Source organism: Protopterus annectens, chromosome 1.part0 (genome assembly GCF_019279795.1).
Source record: "Protopterus annectens isolate FY-2018-M chromosome 1.part0, PAN1.0, whole genome shotgun sequence".
NCBI lineage: Eukaryota > Metazoa > Chordata > Ceratodontiformes > Protopteridae > Protopterus > Protopterus annectens.
Genome location: NC_056725.1, coordinates 360,151,769 through 360,174,869, shown reverse-complemented (window position 1 = coordinate 360,174,869; position 23,101 = coordinate 360,151,769). Strand labels below are relative to the sequence as shown.

Genomic DNA, 23,101 nt, shown 5'->3' with positions numbered 1-23,101 from the left:
GGATGTTGCTTACTGGGTGGGATGAGCAGGTACGCTGTCCTGACTAATATTATAAGCGAGCAAAGGTATGGATGCTGCTTACTGGACAGGATGAGCAGGTATGCTGTCCTGATTAACATTATAAGGATGTTTATAAGTAAAGTAAGTGAGCAAAGGTATGGGCTCTGCTTACTGGGGCAGGATGAGCAGGTACACTGTCCTGATTAAAATTGCATAGATGTTTATGCTGTGTTTAGAATCAAATACACTATGTCCAGTTGTATTTAACAAATTTTGGTAATCAAAGTTATGTTACGGAAGTTTTAATAAAGGTTGTCAAATGTCATTTGGTGTGTTGTGTTTATTAAAGGGGACCAGGACAATAGATAAGTTGTTATTGCTTAACCATGTCTTAGTGAGAAACACAATATCATGGTTATCATTTTGAAGCATTGCTTTAAGCTCTACTAATTTATTGACAAGACTTCTGGCAATTTTCAATACGAAAGGAATGGTTGTGTGATACATTTTTAAAGGTCTATCTCTACCCAAATATTTTTCCCCTAAAACATATTGAACAGTCTTTGTAAGGTAACCACCAAAAATTTCAGATTCCTGTACAACTTAGATTATACTCATCTGTAGTAAAAACAAAGGACTTGTCCACAAGCCTAACCCAGTAGCATATTACACTAATGCTGTTATTTAAAAAGGAGAGGCATGGTATGTTTGTTAATTCTGGAATAGCACTCTTTGTAATGCAGCTGAATGAAGTAGCTGGAAAGGTGTTTGTAAAGAATAAGTGTAAAAGTTTTGTTCCTCATAAAAGTGCATACAGTAAGAACGTAACACATTTTTGATGTTCATGCAGACCCAGTCTTTAGAGATGCAGATATCACTTGGTAAAATCATGGACATCTAATGTCCTTTCTAAAATCAGTAACACAAGACCTGTATAGGAACATAAGACAGGTGGTATCTGTCAGCATTTACCTTTTCTTCTGCAGTCATAGACGAATGCTGTACAGCTGTTTCATCATCCTCTTCCTATTTCTCTTCTTTCACCTCTTCTTGCTTTTCCTCCTCATCATGTTTTGCAGTAGCTATGACCTTCACACCATCTCCTTGTCCTTTACTTTTGTAGTCAGCAATTAACTTTTTCATCTTTGCAGCCTTTGTCACTTAAGGCTCCTTCTGTTTCATTAAGGTTTTTCCATGCTTTATGATGCTTCTTTGCTATTTCATCAATAGACAGGCCAGCATTTGACACTTTGATTTTTAGGATAGAATTCTGAAAAATACAGGGATGACCCAGACGGAGGCCTCTTTGGTGCATTTGGATTAATTTCACCCTTCTTTTATCCTTTTACAGGTTCGAAATCATTCAGTTTACTGTCATAACTCTTCTTGTCCACTTTGGATAGCTCTTCAAATTTACCCTTTGTTTCTTAGACACGGTCTTTCTCCATCTAAAGTATTTCTTGGAACACTGTAAAATTAACAGGAATATCTGGGGGGTTTTTTGCATGTTTTATTTATGACATGTCTGCAACAAAGAAAGTACAGGCAGATACCTTGACTTTGTGTTTCTTAGAATCTCCTTTTCCCATGCTGGCAACTCACTACTCTCTGTATCACAATAACTATTCATTATAATATTCTATTTAGAGCTTTTTAAAATTTTTATTTGAATTTAACATTTTTATTTACATTTTATTATTTAATCATTTACTGTTTGAAATCAGGTATATGCAGTGCTTCAAAACTATAGCTTGCATTTTATTTTTCTCACATCTCTGAGCATCCTACAGAGACTTTGATTTCCTTACCTCTTCAAAAGTGCTTTAGCTAAAGCAGTGGTTTAATAGATCTCTTATCCTCTTCCTGCTTGTCTTCTTCATCTTCCTGTTTCTACTGTTTTCCTCCTATTCTTCCTTTTGTTCCCTTCATCTTTACTGAGGAAGCATCCTAAAATAAGAGTATTACATCTCTGCAAAAATTCAGGTCACTTATGCAGACCTACCATAAAGAGCCACCCTGAGCAAAAACTCTCCAACTCTTCCACACTGAACTGCAGCACCAGCAGCGATATTTTAGTGACAGGTGACTCGACTGTTAGACACTCTGACTCCTCACTTACAAGGCTGGAAAAGGAGAGGGTCACAGTGCACTGCCTTAAGACCAAAAATTCTGAGCAGCATGTAAGGACACATCAGGACTCTACTCCATGATAAAACTGCAGGTAAGACACTTGTCCTGACTGGAATCTTTTCTTAATTTTTAGTGATGTCAAATACAAAGAAAAGATAATTGGTTTCATTAACTGTATAAATAGCTGGTGTCATTCCACAGGCATCGAATGTGTGGCAGTATGGGAGAAGGTTCAAAAAGGCAAGCTTGCTTAGCTAAAGATGGCCAGCACTACTCATTTCAGGGCTTCCGCATACTGGCTAAAGCCTTTGTAGCCCCCAGTGCCTTCTTCAGGTAGAGACCAGTTGATGGACATTCTGACATAACTAATATATCCGTCCCAAAGTTGGATCATAATAAGGTGGCTGTTCTAAATGTCAGATGTATAAACTATTAACTATCGGATCTTGAGGCATGCCAGCATTTATAAAACATCCTTGACTGTGTAATTACTGATACCTGGTATAAGAATAAAGGGAGCATTCCCTCTCTGTCTGGGTTTTGTAGTTTTTTTTTGTCTTCAGATTTGATGGCCTCTGTGGTGGAGTCTCCATATTTGCCAAGGAACAAATTACCTCCAGGCAAATTCCAAGGGACTCAAACTGAGCTCATCGAACTAAAAACTACTTTAGAAATAATTAATTAATAACTTGATACCAAACACCATGCAAGACTCTTCTGTGTCCTAAATGCACTCTCTCTCTATCCCTCTCTCTCTGTCTAACAGATGTAACATTATTTTGAGTGACTTCAACTCCCCCCCCCAGTAAACTGGAACACCTATTCCTCTAGTGTAGAATATGCCTAAAATTCCTAGACTTTATAAACAAAAACTCTCTTAAACAGTTGGTAAACAAAGTTACTAGATGATAAAGCATTCTTGACATAATTCTTACCAGTATGGCTGCATACTGCACTACCCCGACAGTATCTCCTTCAATGAAATTGGGTCACAAAGTTGGGACATTCTTCTTTAATCTCCCAAAAGCCCCTACAGCAAACCCATTGAATCTAATGATTATAAATGTGCCAACCTTAATCTAGTTCATGATGAAATACCAAAGTTTACTCTTTTCTGCACCACCCGGACCATGACACTGCAGCAAGCTTCACTAAGGAATTCTACAGCAATATAGAAAGATGCATAGAGCTAGCAGCCCCTACCATGTATTATGGGAAATCCTAAGTTAAACCACCCCAGTGGTCCACTACTATACATAAAGTCTGTAACAAAAGAAGGAAACTCCTTAAATTATAAAGTAGATTCAAACCACCTCTTCTAAAGAAAACATCAATAGCATTACAAAACAAATTAAAACCACTATCAAGTCAGCTAAAGGTGCCCATGCATGTAGACTGACCTCTGAAGCCAAAGATAATTATAAATCTTGTATTAGCTATGTTAAAAAACAAAGAAACAATACCTTACCTTGCTCTGAGTGTCTTCAAAATTGTCTCCTATTCTGATCCAATAGACATTGTCAACATCCTTATGAACAAATTCAGTGCTGAGTTCACCCTGTGACTTCTAACCAAAGCCCTGAAATATCTGACTCATTTATTTAAACTATTATCTGAAATAATTTACTAAAGTGCAAACCAAGACCAAAAATATTTCCACCATGGGCTTGGCAATATACCCGGTTGCTTAATTAAGTGTTAAATGTGCCTTGTAGATCCAGACTCAAAACTGTTTAACCTAGATTTAGCAACTGTATTTGTCCCTGATGAGTGGCTCATTGCATTCATGATACCCATAAATAAGGATGGCCTTACAACTGACCCAGCCATTTACAGATCTTTTAGTCTTATAAGCCTCATCTGCATTTTCTAACTGACTCATTAACTGCAATATGAAGAACCTTATTTGACTTCACTCTCAACAGTTTGGCTTTGTGAAGGGTAGAGCCTGTGTACAGAATCTGGTTAAGCTTTTCAAAAGGGTGAGGGAATCTGTTGACAATGGCCATACAGCACAGTTACAGCAAATCTTGACCAACCAAGACCTCCAGTGCTATTCCCCATGCTGGCATCATGGAAAAGCTAAATGCATTAAAAAATCAATCTGTATGTAGTAAGATGGATAGCACTCTGGATGAAAAACTAAACCCACAAAGTGTGAGTGGCAAGGGTCTTGTCAGAATGTATAGAAGTGACCAGCACTGTCCCTCAGGTCTCAGACCTCAGTACTAGAACTTCTTATTTTTGATGTCTACTCTTCAGATCTCACAGCAAAGAGCCAAGACATCTGCCTACCAAACTTTGCAGATAACTGCAACTAGTAGTTGCAGTTAACTCACCCTATGATACTTAAACCCTCCAGCATGATTGTTTGCTAATAAACTCATGGCATACTGAAAATGGGCTCAATCTAAGTGCTAAAGAGTGTTAAATTATCATATTTGGCAGATAACTCCTTCCTCCGTTATACTTTGTAAACCACACACTTGGAAATAAAAAGCTAGTCAGGGACACAGGAACTTGAGCTGATAACCCTCTCTCTTTTGACCATCATGTGACAATGATTGCAGGAAATCTTTTTTATTTAGCTCAGCAAATTGTAAAAGGAATACTGTTAAGGTCTAAAGAAGTAATCACTCCCTTATATTTGACATCAATCAGACAAGTTACTGAGTACAGTGCCTCCTCAGGAAGCATTTCATTTAATGTATTAAACAATTACAAAACCACAAAGTTTGCTAACCATAAAGATCACAAGTCTAATGTCCCTAAGCTATCAAGAGAGGGTGGAAGCTCTGTCAGTATATTCAATGTCTTACAGGCTTTTGAGTGGAGATTTCTGACTTGCTTTCTTTACCATTAGAGACCCAATTGTCTTAGACCACCTGTATTCCCCACAAGTCCAATGACTTCACCAATACTAGATCCACAATCCTAAATCCATCTTCAACTGTCAATAAATAAAATGTGATGTAGGGACAGGTTTATAGCTCAGTGCCTCCTAAACCTCTGGAATAATCTCTCTTTCTATATTAAGCAATGTAACTCACTAACTCCTGAAATATAACCTGGATGATTGGATGGGTATTCACAAATGAACTCTGAGATTGACTGGAATGGTCCTCCTGGAAGAAGGAGGTGTGGCCTAAGAAAGGGTACTTGCAAAGTGTAATTGGTTATAAAAGACCAAATTACTTTGAAATATCTTCGAAAACTTTGAAATCTATTATATCGGTATACTTTAGGAAAGATTAACATGAAGTTGTGAAAACATTTTGACGATGTTTGCACAGCTGTGTACATGCTTCTGTCAGAGAGCCACATTGCCAGCGTAATATAACAATATCAAGGAATATAACAGATACCCAGAGAATATAAAGTAGAATATTTTTTTCCTCTGGTAATATTTGTTAGAAAACTATTCAACAGCTTATTCTCAAAGTATATGGGAGTGTGTTTGTTTTGCATTTACTGCACTTTCCTTTTTCCTGCTGAAATGAATAGCATGGAAAAAAACGCAAGAAGTGTACCATGATTTGTTGTGTTCTGCTGCTAGATGCCCCTGTAGATGCTCTATTTCTTACAAATCATGCAAGATAAATGATTCTCATTCCATTATCCACAAATATACAATGTGCACTTTTTCAGTATAAGGGGAATATGGCATTTTGTCAATACAACAAATCGGTTTCTAACATCTTTGCAGTACTTGATGGCCTGACATTGATATGCAACACCTGATTAAAACACAGTATTGACAAATGAGATGGCAGACACCCTTTTGTGAAAACCAGTGTCTACACACTTTCTGGAAAACTTTGTTTTTTGCATAAAACAAAATAGTAGGCAGTGATGCAATGTAAATGTAACCTTGCTTCCCATATAAGGCAGGCTCATCATATAGAATCCTACCCACAACTATACTAACTCTGATATTACCATGTCTCTATGTAAGTTGTGTATAGATTGAGAGAAAATGTTTGCAACCTAAAAAGGATTGAAATTATGAGTGGATAATTTTCTGATGCCATATTCGATTAGCATTTGGGCATCTGTTCATCAATCCCTTGGTTCTTCTCTAAATCATCACTTTTTCTGTATGCATAGTACTTAAACCTAAATTTGTCCACAAGGACACTAGCATAGACTTTTTGATAGTTTTTCCTGTAACTCCTACTGTGACATACTGTTTAGGGAGAAAGAACAAACAGTGGAGATGTAAAAAAAGAGTGAAAATAACCCTGCGCATTAAACAGCACCTGTTTGTGACCTGCAGACCTGCTAGCATCCATCTTGAGGTATAGAGAGGCTTGAGCACACAGTATAAATAAAAAGTTGCAAATAAATTAAACCCTTGTAAGCAACCTCACACAGACAGCACAATACAAGTCAGGGGCAACTGAGCTGAATCTGTAACTCATATATACATATATTTATATAAACACAAAAGCCAGAAGAAGTAGCTGGATTGAACCCACTCAAAGTAATGCAGGCTGCAAATCACCACACAGTTGTAGAATGCAGAATCCACTTCAGACCAAAAAAAATCCAATGATGGGAGCTTTCGTCCCAAAAGATTTAGACTTCATCAGACAATTTACCCCACATAGTTACTTCCTTCTTATACAGTTCAAAGAGGAAGTTCCACCCAGTAATAAACTAATTAATTATGTCATTAAAAGCACAATATTTACAGACAATGAATTTAAAAAGCAGACAAAATAACAACCTGAAAAAGTTCATGGAACACACCACCCTAAAAACACAATATATATAAGCACTGCTTCATAAAATGACAATGTACAATGAATATTTAAATATGTTGAATTTGTTAAAACAATAAATATGTTTAATTAAATACTAAAAACTAGATATAGTAGAAAATGTTAAGATAAATAAATACACATAATAAATACTGAACATGTGAATTATTTAAAACGCATAATGGAGAAATATACATACACACACACACACACACACACACACATATATATATATATATATATATATATATATATATATATATATATATATATATATATATATATATATATATTTAAGGTGCATAAAACCGACGCTTTACCTTTACTTTCTTATAATATGACTGACAGTGGTTCTACCACCAGTAATCAAGAAACTGACAATGTTTCAAGTAACAATGATTATAAGACTTCTTTCATCACTGTATTCACTCAAGATAGTTACATAGTAAGAAACATCTGAACAAAAAAAATGGTCTATTTTGAGACATGACAAGAGCATCAGATCACTAATAGGACCGCAACCTATTATAGTATATAGGAAAGCCAAGAATATGAAAAACATATTTGAGAGCAGTAACTCTTACCCAAACCACAGGTTAGGTTCGATGAACAAGTGTGGCAGATGTAACTATTGCAGTTGCATTAAAGAAGGCAATATTTTTGACATCAATATCGAAATTAGAATCAATCAGAAATACAACTGTAACTCAGAGAAAGTGATTTACTGTGCCATGTGTGCCACCTGTTTTTGCTTTTACATAGGCAAGACTGATAGAAAGTTAAAAAATCACATATACGAACACTTATATGATATAAGGAATAAAAAAGAAATGAATTCTCTTAGCAAACATCTTTTGGAGTATAATGACCATAAGTTCCAATTTTTTATTATAGACAATATCAATACCAACATGAGGGGTGGTGCATGGTCACTATTACTTTAGAAAAGAGAATTATACTGGCAATTACGTTTGAATGCTGGGAACTGGCCAGGCCTGAATGAACATATTTCCATTAGCCCAATTTCAAAACTAAAGGCACTGGAAAGATAATATATATATATATATATATATATATATATATATATATATATATATATATATATATATATATTTCTCCATTATGCATTTTAACATTTTAAATAATTCACATGTTCAGTATTTAGTATAAGTGTATTTATTTCTCTTAACATTTTCTACTATATCTAGTTTTTACTATTTAATTACACATTTATTGTTTTAACACATTCAACATATTTAAATATTCATTGTGCATTGTCATTTTATGAAGCAGTGCTTATATATAGTGTGTTTTTAGTGGTGTGTTCCATGAACTTTTTCAGTTTGTATATTTTGTCTGCTTTTTAAATTCAGTGACTGTAAATAGTGTGCTTTTAATAACATAATTGATTAGATTATAACTGGGTGGAACTTACTGTTTGAACTGCATAAGAAAGAAGAAACTATGTGGGGTAAATTGTTTGATGATGTTTAGATCTTTCTGGATGAAAGCGCTCATCCTTGGATTTTTTTTGGTCTGAAGTTAAAAAAGTGGATTTGCATTCTACATCTTTGTGGTGATTTGCAACCTGCATTACTTTCAGTGGGTTCAATCCAGCTACTTCTTCTGGCTTTTGTGTTTATCTGCTTCAGTCTGTGCTTTGTGATATATATATATATATATATATATATATATATATATATATATATATATATATATATAAATATATATATATATATATATATATATATATATATATATATATATATATATATATACATACACATATACACACACTCACACACACACACACACACACACACACACACACACACACACACACACACACACATATATATATTTATATATATATATATATATATATATATATATATATTTGTAGGTTAATGGCAAATACCACAAATTAAATATTATTAATAACTGCAGAAGTAATCCTGTCCATTTAGCGGCATATCCACTTAATAAAACTGAAATGTTGACAAAAGCATGTGAGTGGGGCACAAGCTACAGTGTAACAAAGGCTGTAAATGTGAAAACAAGTAAAACAAAGTTAAACTGGAGAGGTGAGATAACAGTTGGCAAGGACAGTATATATAGTAGGTGATATTGCACATACTGCAGACAGTGCACATCAGTTGTATCCAGCAAGTTATATGTATTAAATATATTGTCAGCCCCAAAACCTACCTATCATGTAAAACAGTTGTACTCATCTCTCAAGCTGTTGCCCTATGTATTTCCAAAAATGGACTTTTTATTGTCATTGTTTGACACTTGAAATCATAAAAAGGCTACTTTAAACTTAAAATGGTCTTAGCAAAGCATGTGCTGTATAGGAAAGTGCACTATACAATAACGTAGTCAGTTATAAATTACTCTGTATGGTTCAAGCTAAACATTTTCTAAGGCATGCTCAGAAAACTTTAGTACTCACTGCAGTACATTGAGAATGCCTAGTTAGACCTGTGGTGCAAATGTATGGAGCTACTCTGCCATTGTGACGTATACGGTCTGAGTAATAGAAGGCAATAATCTACATCCACATGACTGGTTTCAAATTGGTGTCATGAAGTTGGAACATACATACGGGTTAAAGAACTTTCATTGCCTTATGTGTATGAAGGAATCAATAATGAGGTTGTAATGGCAATGTACACACATTGACAACAGGGAAATCCTGAGAAGAATCATGGACATTTGTGAAATCATTGCAATAATAGTATTAATTCAGAAAAAAAAACATTTATGGCAGGCACCTGCATGCTGTGAATGGAAGAAAGTGTGACTGTTCATAAATGACATTTATGTATGTAGTCCAATCCAGAAGGACATGACACACAGAAATATCACTTTGACCAGCATATCAACAAAATAATGCTCTGATATCCACACTTACAGTTGTCTAACTATAGCAGATGTGTGATGTGCATACTTGCAAAATGAGGACTACATTCTGACATATACAAACATAAACAAAAATCAAGGTAAAACTAAAGTGTAGCCAATCTCTTGACAACTGAGTTGTGAGAGCAGGAATGTCAGTATATCACCATGCTTAGGATGTATGTGTGCATACAACACTAATGGATAGGGAGCCCAGACAAGACTTGGGCAAAACAAAATTACATGCCAGCATTACTGTATGGTGACATCAGCTGCAGTGGAAATGTATCAAATGTCAGTTTATGATTACTGAGTGTGATGCATTTCTGGAAGTAAATCAATTATATAAAGTATGTTCTTCGTTCTGCAACTGCCACACCATAGACATTGAAATTCAAAAGTCTTTCAAAATACACAAGGGAATGCAGTGCAGCATCATGTTGTACATTACAGTTAGACCTGCCCCCGGATTCATGAAGCTCGGCTCAAGTCTGGTGTAAGGCTTGCGCCGGCCGTGTGGCGTAGATGTGGAGTAGACGCACCATATGCATATTAATGAAGGTGCGCAGCCGCCACAGCCACGTGCATAGGAAACGTGCGCGAGTGCAAGGGGCATATCGAAGTTGCACAGGGAGGTGTGTCATTGCCGGCTTTCGAGGAGCAACCTAAACTGCTGAATATTATATTCCACCAGCAATAGTAATCGTACCTATCAGTGTCCGTGGAGACTGAAATGTATACAAAGCAGAGTCCCTGCGAACAGAAAATGAAGAGTCAAACACAAATGCACGGTAGGGAATAACGGGTCCCTACCCATGAACAAATGACAGGAAAACCATGTGCCTGTAGTCCAACGTAGTGTTGATAGCTATACCATGTGGAAGTGAAACATATCAGATGTTAGTGTGCCACCAGTAGGTACGTCCAGTCCAATGGAGAGGGTCACCAGCCGACCCATAATTTGAGGGAGGGAACATAGCTGTGCAGATGTGTCCATAACAAAATACACGAGGAGAAATGTAGATATAGGTAGTGACCGTATGTCTGAATCATATCCCACAAGCCATGTAATAGTCACATACAAAAGGTATGTCTGTATTTCACATACCAAATGTGATAGGAAATAGCATTTGCATGTAAACAAAACAGAAGGAGCATATAAACGAGCCATAACAACACGGACACGTGTAGGCAGAAAGGAGCAGTATGATCAGTACCATCGACCAAGATTACCACCTGTCCCACTTTGCGAGCGACAGTCCCTCTGTGGGAAGATGTGTCCTGACACAAACATGTAAAACTGGCAAATGTCCAGAGAATATAGGACATAATTCCTCCGTAGACGTCATGTAATAGTTGCATTAAACATATTTCACTGGACGTATAATACATAAATGTCATAACAAATAGAATAAGATACCAAAATGCTACAAAAATAAGCTTAGATATAGGCAAGAATTGTAAGTTCTATCTGCCGAACTGACCATGGGTATGTGTCAGCCTGTAAAATATGCTGTGTTCACCGCAACTGTCTCAGTAGCGTTGCCACCCTTACAACTGGCCAAAGTGGGACATGTTTGCTACAGACATCAGACTGTACAGGCCGACACATACCCACGGCCAGTACAAAGGACAGAACATAACTGTTTTGCCTACAGAAAAGCGTATTTCTGTAGCATTTTAGTTGCTTATTCTGTTTCTCATAACAGTCAGGTATTTCAGATACAGAATTAACTGTTTAATGCAACTATCACATAAAATATAAGAAATATGTTTGTCCTAAAATCTCAGGACATTTTCCATGTTGACAATTACATGTCAGGACACAACTGCCCAAAGAGGGACTGTCCCTCGCAAAGTGGGACAGGTGATAACCCTATGTCACACTGTGGCCAATTGAAAAGGTGGAAACACAACCGTTGACTGTGGGGAGGCAATGTCCATAACAGTCGGTCATGTGTAAGGAATAGCTTGGACATAGGAAAAGGTGCCATCCTACCAATGAGTAGAACAGGCTGGCAAAATCCAGAAGGCAGCTGTATAATCCGAACGTGTATGTGACACAGTTGAACGGGTAGTACCCAGATACACCAACCAAGTAATGAAAGCGAAGTAAGGGCATGTACCCATGTGCGTGAGGTATAGCATGTGGAAAGCAAACATGGCATGGTAGTCCACACAACCATAAAGGTACCCGACACATGTAGGGTAGTCAATGTGTAACTGTGTCCGTGTTATGGGCCGACAACCAAAGTAGTGCTCTATGGGGTGTGAGTAATTTGCGTGTGAGGGGTGTGTGTTTAATGGTAAATTCCTCAAAGGCGATACTTGTGTCATATGCAGAAAAGGTGAACCAGAGGTGTATGAGGGGGCAGCGGGTGAAGTGGAAAGAAACACAACCTCATGTAGAAACAGCTGCAAGACAAGCAGACAGGCCATAGTGTAGAACACAATCCCACAAACATATGAATATGGAAATATGCGAGACAAATGTATAGATACGCCACCATCACATACCCACAGATGGGTCCTGATGGAACTGGCCATAACAAACGCAACACACCTGGATGCATAATAGCTTACCCAGCATACCCTCCACAACACAAAACCTGCCACCATACCAGAATGTCCACCAAATCCAGCCGTACTTGGTCCACTGGTTTGTTGCAGAAACAGCTACACACAGTGACCCCTATGCATATCTAGTAGGTATTGTCACCCTAGGCAGTGTCAGGATTGCAAACCATGTATCCCCTGCAGGTAAAACCCCCTGCACGTTTTCATGAAGCCACAAAAATCTTCGGTATCTAATTTGTTTTGGTCTTGACCAATTTTTGGGATATCCCTCACGGGATGACCAACTTGTGTAAATAGTAGAATGGGTATGACGACATGATGTCCAATCCAGTAGATATCTGGACACAAGTCAGAACGTGCAGTGGAGGTCCATGACACTGTCCAGCCCTAAGTGGGCATGCATAACCTACCACCCAGGATAAAATACCTTCCAGTGACGCACGTGTCCAGACACGAATAGGAGGGAGAATATAATGCACACATTTGCAAAGTGGAAAACGGCATGAGGGCAAGGAAGATACTACGTAAACAGGTCAACCCTGATCAAGTGTGAGGGACACTGACTGTGTGCTGTCATGACTGACCATACCTGTCAACCTGTGAGAGCAAGACATGTGGACAGAGCCGTGAATATGAGACAAAGGTCTAAAATCAGGGACAATCTGTAAACATATCTCTTAGAAACATAGAATTTGATAGAATAACAGTTTGCACATTGGCGTTAATGTCTGGAGTATGAAGTCTGAAACCCAACTGTCTGTCAGCACATTCTGACTGCAGTCTTTAATGCTGAACTACTGCTGTGCCAGAACACAACAGCATATTACGGAGGTCCGTGCCATGCCACTCAACTGTCCAGATATTTGCAGAATGACTAGGGTCACCACCTGTCCCACTTTGCGAGTAACAATCCCTCTGTAGGCAGTTGTGTCCTGTGAAAAAAAATCAAGACATAGCAAATGTCCTGAGAGTTTATTCCCTAATTTACTTCAATAGTCACATAAAACGGTTATTTTATATATGACTCTTCAATATATGTGAAGTAGCATAAGCAATTCAAATGTTACTAGAATAAGCTATTATATGTACAAAAAAGGTTAAAGTTCAGTACTATGCACGGCTGTAGGTATGTTTTGCCCTGGAAAATCTGACATCTCTACAGAACATGTCCCACTTTGGGCAGTCGAAAAGGTGGCAACCCTAAGAATGACCACAGGTTCGCCCCATAGTGTTGGTGTGTGCCTCCGACAATCTGCACCAGTGTAGTAAATAGCTGAGGATTGATGTCACTAAATAATGAGAAATATCCTGAGTATAAGACTCCACAACCTGCAGAAAAGTCATGCTAATGCAAAACCTAGCATTCTATCAACGTTCTAAGCTTGTAAGAGCAATCGTTAAAAAGTGTCCCTAATTGTCCCCCCATCGTGTAGGTTTTGTGCAGGTTCGGTGCTCTAAGAGGTATGGTCCGTACATATTTACAGGAACAGCCCTTCACACTTGTGTAATGTACAACTGCATACCTGTAGTCACTTCATGTCCAAAAATAATAATCCCCATATGACTGTATACAGGTAATAGTCAAATGTGAATGGGAACACCCCTCACCATGGAGTATGGACTGTAACAACCCCACCCATAATATGTAATGCCAACAGAATAAGCTGCTGACATGTGCCCAAACACCTGTGTCTATAAACACATGTAAAACTTCAAAATAGGGAGATAATCCCTGTCCATATGCTTCATCTGACATTTGACCTCAGCCAGGGAAGTTCCGTTCACTGGGTGGACAAGCCTAAACCCAGATCACTACATGAACACCCTGACAATGAAAGACCTGTATGTGGCTAGTGCCTTGGTGTTCTGCATATCCTCAGAGTGATTAACAATGCAGCCGGAGTTCACAGCAGTAGGCAATAGGGAATGTGTAATATGTAGTACCGCCTTTTTCCCAGCAGGAGAATGGATGCCTGTGTCGTAGGTGAAGCGGTGAGGCATATGTTGATGTAGCTAAGTACTATGGGTATGCAAATCAATGAGGGGGAACACCAATAGAATAGTGGTTCCGGTATCCGGCCAACGTGAATGCAGGCCCGGTTGACCTACGACCACTGCACATATAACTTGGAAGTGTAATGAAAGCGTTCGTGCAGTACACACATTTAAATATGTAAAGGTGAACATGTGTTTCGCAGTAGTCTGTAAACTGGAATACAGATATGTAACTGTTACGGTCAGAATTATGAAAGTTCACGGAAGCATAATTATCTGTGAAACATATGTAACCCACAATAAGGATATGCAAGTGTGCCTGCGCATGTGTAATCCGCTCACAGAATAGAAAATGAATGGTGTTTTCCACATGTTCTATGTACATGGCTCATACCTGTTAAACCTGTAAAGTACGAAACCGGACAAAGCCATGACAACAACTGGTACAAATAAGGACAATCCCCAGATATTGCCTAACAAACATAGAAAGTGGATAGAATAACAGGTGTGTCACCAGCATGGATTCTCTGAAGGGTATGAAGTCGTAACCTGAAATGTTTGTCATGATTTACCAACATCACGTCTTTAATGATATGCCACTAACTTGTCAGATAGACACAAGGTTATGAAAAATGGAGCAAAGATAAGAGGCAAAAAGCTGTACATGCAGCGAAAATCTGTACAGTTGAAAGGTATGATATGGAGATATATATACACATATATCCACAGACATAATCCAAAGCAAATTACGAGATGAGGAATGTACAGACATATGTATATATGTACAGATATATATATATATATATATATATATATATCTATACATACACGATACATTAATAGATATATACACAACAAACATATGTCCCTGTACATATAACACATGTACATAAATAGGTCATGGTATAGCTAATATGGAGAGATAGACAGACATGCATGAAAGGAGAATACACCGATGGTTTCCAAACCATTTCCCAGAAACTACCAGTGTGACAGGGCCTGCATGTTTTACACACTAAACATGAATATAGGTGTCCTTTGTAGGACCCCAAAAATTGATCCGTATGAAGTGTGAACCGTCATTGATGCTAAAGACGTCACAGCTGCAACTACGATATAGTTGTACATGCAACAGTAGCAGGTGCAAGGGTAATAACACATGGGTCAATTGAATGTATGACGTACGGGCTGATATCCGCAGAGTGGGGAGTGCTTGGAAGTGTCCTCACACGTTATTATCGCTCACATTAAACATGTCAAATGGGTACTGTGGAGGTGTTTCAGGTATGGGAATCATGGGTATGCAGAATTGGGCCAAGGTGTTGGTTGGCACAGATCTATTGGTACGCCCCATGGGAGTAATCAATATACCTATGTGGTTATAGCACATGCCTATATTCACCAAAAAGGTGCAACCCATCCACTGGATATTGTGTAAACCATTGGGGGAAGAAATAGGGACCTATATCAGTGTCATGTAGGCGATTACCAAGTATGGACATGCATACGACCAAGATGGTAACCATACCTGCCAGAATGTCAGAATAAGACAGCTGGACTAAGGCATAGTACACGACAGACAAATAGGGACTATATTAAATATACCTCAGACAAAGTCAGACCATTGATAGAATAATTGCGTAGTCGGGAAGATGAATGTTATGAGAGTTAGTAATCATGAAATAGAAATGTCAGTCATGATTACCTAACCGCACAGTCCGTCATGGCTTGCCAGCAATCTATCAGAAAGGCACATTATCATGACAAATGTAACAGAATCATAGGTCAAACCCCAGGGCGTATACCCATAATGTGCACAGGTGAGAGGTATGAAGGTAACCCGTCCTAATGAAATGTACAGAACTAGTGATACTAGGTGGACAGGTGAGAAGAAAGACGTCAGGACAAATGACAAAACATGTACAAGTCATAAGCATGTTTGTCCACAAATGTGAATTACAACGTATGGCCTGGGAAAGTCAATGTGGAAGGTTAATAGACTCAAACGACATGTGTCCCTCAGGGTGTCATGTAGTGTCACCGATACAGTGTCCTGTCCCCCATACTTGTACGTGAGCTCTGCCACTGACGGAAAGCGCAAATACCGGCGTACACATAATGTACATGATGGAATAATTAGTGTGGATAAGCACCTGTTGGCCTGTGTGAGGAATATAACCCGGTTGGTGGGTGTGTCCTGCAATAGGAATGTAATGGTAACTGGCCTGTGATGGCGCCATGTATTGTGTGTATTAGCGAAACTGTACGAATGTGCAGATGTAGGCCTCATATGTGTGGTGTGCTCCTCTCACAATCTGTACCTGTCTGCCAAATATCTGAGAACTGACGTCATAAATAATGATAAACATATGTGTTTAAGACCCCAAATCCCTCAGAAAGGTCATACTAATGCAAAACCTATAATACTGTCAACTATCTACGTTTGTAAGAGCAATATGTAGAATCTACCCCTATCTGTCCCCCCATAATGTTAGGCTTTGTACCGATGTTTTGCACTAGGAGGTTGAGAGGTATGATCAGAAACAGATACATGTCTGAGGAAATAGCATTATCGACTGCAAGATAACTCAGAAGGTATGAAAAGCACTGCAGTAGGAAGTTCATCCGCAGGTATGTGCTGATATGTCAAATGACACAGCAGTCTACAGGAAGTACCTATAGGGCGTCACCTTTACCAATGATGACAGTGGGACATACCCACAGCCATGCATACACCACAAATAGACATAGCACACAGCAAAGCCTAAGCCATGATACACGATGCCATCGGCGTTTATGGATTGAGTGAGAGTACAGCAAAGAAAGATGATTGCCAGGCTATTCAACAAACACCTGCAGGGGCATGCAAGACCGCCCATAACACGAACATTGCACGGACAATGTTGGGATTTGCAACATACCCCATTTGTATGTGTAAGCTATGCAAATGATGTAATTATAGGGTTGCCACCATTCCAAATGCCCAAAGTGTGACATCTGTGCTACAAGCATCAGATTTTGCAGGGCAAAACATACCCACGGCCAGTACAAAGGACAGAACTTCAGTTTTTTGCCTGAATAAAAGTTTATTCTTGTAGCATTTTAGTTCCTTATTCTGTTTCTAATAACATTTAGGTGTTTCAGATACAGAATAACTGTTTAATGCAACTATTACATAAAATATAGAAATTTATTTTGTCCTAAAATCTCAGGACATTTGCCATTTGTTCACATATTTTGCAGGACACAACTGCCCAAAGAGGGACCGTCCCTCGCAAAGTGGGACAGGTGGTAATCCTACGTAATTACGCGATACATGAAACAGTAAGCTGTCAGTGCAAGAGTAGTGTTATGTGCAGAAATGTACCCAGATGTTATGCGACTAACATTTTGCACGTTGCTAAATGGAGCAATGAGAGCTGCAAATACAGTATGAATACAGTCGAATAAGCATGCCAATGTCCAAGTCCAAGGCCAGTGGCGGCTTTGTCCATTGGATATCAATGAACCAGTAGTTGTCCTCCCCCGATCCCTGGTGTGGAAGCATAGCGCAGTGCCACGAGAACGCGCTGCACTTCAAAACAAGACATATGGATAATATACATACAAAATGTAGGTTTAGCTAGATGTTAGTACGCCATGCAGATGAATGGCAAGCTGGAGACAACATGGCTACTGCGTACTGGTACCTATGTGTGGAAGCTCTCTGTCAGAGATGTAAGGAAGCATTTTTAGGCAATGTGAGGCAAGTGAGGCTGAGGATAGTGAATCACAACATGTCATACCATATGGGCCAAGCCTCTACAGTGTAGTGTAGGTTAAGGGGACTATTAGAGTAGAAGATAGGTGACAACAGGAGTGTGTATGTACAAAACACTGTAACCTCACCAGAGCAGTGTCACATGTGTGCTGTCAGTACTCAGTGGAAGACGCATGTCATGAGCTACCCTAGGGAACGTCAGGAGACTGACGGCGTATGCCATGGATACCACCGATGTAACCTGCAAACCTGACCACAGTGTGTCTGCGCCCGTGCGTGCCAGTAAGCCCTTATAAGCATGTGAGCACGTGTGTTAGGCCGTGTGCACTTGTGGAAGAATGAGTAAGCTAGTGTACGAGTGGTGAAGCCCATGTAATGTCGTGTATGCATTTGTAAGCAGGTATACATGTGTACTACACACATCACACATGTACTGCACGCACAGACACACATGCTGCCAATACTACACACATCAGTGAAATGACACATGGATGGAGACTACATCAACAGAGGTAACAGTGCTGTAAACTATGCCACAGTGATGGTCATAGCTGCAATGCATCATGCCTCCTGAAGTACACCTGGAAGTAACACACTGTGTGTTAACAGCATGCTAACATCAATACAGTGGAATAAAGCCGCTGTGTGCAGCAGTACCAGGTTAGTCAGATCCTGCATCAATGTTACACATCACAGGTGGTGGCACAGGTGACATCATATGCACAGGGTGTGGTGTTAACTTGTCCAGAGCTGTCATATAGCCATCCAATGTACACGTAGGTGTGTGTGTGTGAGGGACAATGGTTATTGCATGGCCCAATGGTGGTGCAATGGGTGTGTGTATGTGATAGCCGTAGCTGTTTGTGGTAAGTGTGTGTGTCTGCATATACACAGGTACAGCATGTGTCAGCCATATACAGGAGGTTGTGGGACAGTCACAGACCGTACCTGCCAGGCTGTAGAGATCCCCATTACTGGCCATGGACACCCCTCCATGCATCCAACACAACCCAGTCCTGCACCTGTCAATGTCTACACATACAGTCCTGGGATCTGTACCACAACCTGTGGATAAACGTGCATCTGTAATGTTAAACTGGGGTGCATAGAATTGACAGTTACTACAGACGGATATGAGCCATACTCAAACTCCAATGTAATAACCACTGCTGACTGTTGCCAAGATCTGCATACGACCAATCAAAGGTGCTGCACTAACATTGTTTCCAATGCCCGTGTAATACCCAGCAACACAATAACCGGTCACTACACATGTATAACCCACAATCACTACAGCACACAGTATGTGCACTAACACAGAGCCAGAGCAGATGTACATACATCCAGGGTGCTCATGTACAGACAATGTAGCACAGTCAAGAGTGATACTCCCAACATACATATCTATATACAATATACTCTCTCTCTCTCTCTCTATATATATATATATATATATATATATATATATATATATATATATATATACATATATCTATGTAGATAGATACATATACACACACACACACACACACACACACACACACACACACACACACACACACACACACACGTGGCAGGGTTGGGAGCAGAACATAAACGTAAGCACTGTACCACACGACAGCATTACACAGTTACAAAACACGCTACCGTGATCAGTGGATCACATGATTCACACAGGCACACATCTAGCCTACAGACAGCAGCATCAAAGGCAAAGACGCTGCACGGATGTTATGGAGAGTGAATACTGTCAAAGCAATGTACTGTTGTCATGCAGCTGGAAACACACACACTTGGCAGGGCAGGGAGTCGAACATACACCTAACTACCCTAACACACTACAGCATGACGCATTTACAGAACGCGCTACCAATATTACTAAGCACAGCAGTCCCAGAGGCAGACATCTAGGTGCGTGTCATCATCCGCAAAGGCAAAGACGTCGGTAGCAAACTGCTGTGTTGTGCGGCATCTAAAAGCAAGACTGAGTCCCCAGGCAGATGGGAGCATGCGTGTAAACACACACACACACACACACACACACACACACACACACACACACACACACACACACACACACACACTTGGCAGGGCTGGGAGTCGAACATACACCTAACTGCCCTAACACACTACAGCATGACGCATTTCCAGAACATGCTACCGACATTACTAAGCACAGCAGTCTCAGAGGCGGACATCTAGGTGCGTGTCATCATCCGCAAAGGCAAAGACGTCGGTAGCAAACTGCTGTGTTGTGCGGCATCTAAAAGCAAGACTGAGTCCCCAGGTGGATGGGAGCATGCGCGCTAATACACACACACACACACACACACACACACACACACACACACACACACACACACACACACACACACTTGGCAGGGCTGGGAGTTGAACATACACCTAACTACCCTAACACACTACAGCATGACACATTTACAGAACGCGCTACCGACATTACTAAGCACAGCAGTCCCAGAGGCAGACATCTAGGTGCGTGTCATCATCCGCAAAGGCAAAGACATCAGTAGCAAACTGCTGTGTTGTGCGGCATCTAAAAGCAAGACTGAGTCCCCAGGTGGACGGGAGCATGCGTGCAAACACACACAGACACACACACACACTTGGCAGGGCTGGGAGTCGAACATACACCTAACTACCCTAACACACTACAGCATGACGCATTTACAGAACACGCTACCGACATTACTAAGCACAGCAGTCCCAGAGGCAGACATCTAGGTGCGTGTCATCATCCGCAAAAGCAAAGACATTGGTAGCAAACTGCTGTGTTGTGCGGTGTCTAAAAGCAAGACGGAGTCCCCAGGCGGACGGGAGCATGCGCAAAAACACACACACACACACACACACACACACACACACACACACACACACACACACACACACACACACTTGACAGGACTGGGAGTCGAACATATACCTAACTACCTTGTCACACTACAGCATTACGCATTTACAGAACACGCTACCAAGATTATTGAGCACAGCACACCCAGAGGCATACTTCTAGGTGGGTGACATCATCCGCAAAAGCAAGGACGCCAATAGGGAATGTATAGAGAGTGAGCAGTCTGAAAGCATATTACTGTCCCAAACTAGACGTCGACAAACACACGGCAGTGGTGTGATTGGGGCAACCAAATATCTACGGAGCACTACAACAACACTACATAGATATGGGACATGCCACAGACAGTACACCCTTCAAGACAGCAACCAGTGTGTTCAATGTAGGCATCCATCGTGACATTGAAAATGGATATCTGTTGCCTGGATGACCACCATCGCTATACAGGATGTCAATGGCCATGCCCACATGCTTAGTATCACATGTCTGTTTGGAATGTACTGTGTGTCCATCTACACAATGGCGTACTGGGTATGCCCACACACTTAGCAGTTGCAAAGGGCTGTCTTGCATGCACGCGGATTCTAAACACGGAAGTGCGCAGTTTGGAATGTACTGTGTGTCCATCTACACAACGGCGTACTGGGCATGCTCACACATTTAGCAGTTGAAAAGGGCCATCTTGCATGCATGCACACAGATTCTAAACACGGAAGTGCGCAGTTTGGAATGTACCGTGTGTCCATCTACACAACGACGTACTGGGCATGCTCACACACTTAGCAGTTGCAAAGGGCCGTCTTGCATGTACACAGATTCTAAACACGGAAGGGCACAGTATGGTATTACTGTCCCCACGTACATGAAGGCCACTCACATGTATTGACCAGTACACACTCAGGAACTATCACAGATGTTTCAGGTGCATATCACAGAGGTACACACCACAATCTACAATGTAGCCCTCCAACATCACCATGTCATTGGACCAGCAATACACAGCCATACATTAACACAACACCGTGTGACTCATGACCAGTGGACTGTACATAGGTCTACAGCAACTGTGCAAACTACACATGTACCAACAGGGTTCCATCATGTGTTATGCATTGCAATGATACCACTGTACATAACCAGGTCAGCTCTACACATACCAGGGGCTCTGGGTCTTACACAGCTGTGACAGATGACTGTCGCTGCACACCAACGAACACACATGTTTGGCTGTGTCATACATGTAATTGCAGTGGATATGTGCATGGACCACACACACAACACATATGTACATATCATAGCTTTTGCTGTCCTCCATGCAGACAAGTGGCTACAGCAATCATATGCATGCAAATGAAAGGTGGGTCCATGGCTGTTGAATGCTAACAGTACATGAGGCAGCAATGTTGACCAAGGGCACATTCCCTCTGTACTAGTTACCCATGACACCCATCATATACAACAGTGCATGTGTTATGTATGTCAACACACATGTCCACCAATTGCAATGCATACAAACATGGCTACATGACAGGCATGTAGGACCAACACACATGTACAATCTGTAATGTGCATGCAGCTACCATGCATGTGCAGTAGCTGATGTAAGTAACTCATCTGTGCCTTACTACAACATGCAGTTGCAATGCAGCCCCATCATTGACACCTGTATATGGTGACATACTGACAGTACGGTAGGATGTACAGCAGGTATGGATGGATGTGTGTACATAAAGAGGTGATCCACCTGTGTAGATTGATGTTTGCTTGGGACAGCTCACAGGTGTGTCACACGCCATCCTACCATTACATGTGCAAACAGTATGCTATGTTGCCGTTACTTGACGGTGGAGCCATAGAACCTACACAGTGGTCAGGTGTTACTGACAGTACGTCACTTGACACCTGTACCACTTACATCCTCCCATGTGCATATAGCAGCACAATTGCCGAAGGTAGCGTTGGTACACATAACGCGGCCAATACTGCTGCATGTCTGTCAGATGTATCATCATATAGCAGGTGTATCATTCACAGTACTGCCATGTGTGTTTGCTTGTGTGACCATATATGCCACATATGGTGGGGAATACATCCCAATTGTTA

The 23,101-nt window shown here is 40.3% G+C and overlaps 1 pseudogene; it reads right to left on the bottom strand.

Annotated features, from left to right (window-relative positions):
* Positions 1 to 1,026: 1,026 nt before the first annotated feature.
* LOC122809025 lies at positions 1,027 to 1,589 on the bottom strand (annotated as a pseudogene).
* Between the last annotated feature and the right edge of the window lie 21,512 nt (positions 1,590 to 23,101).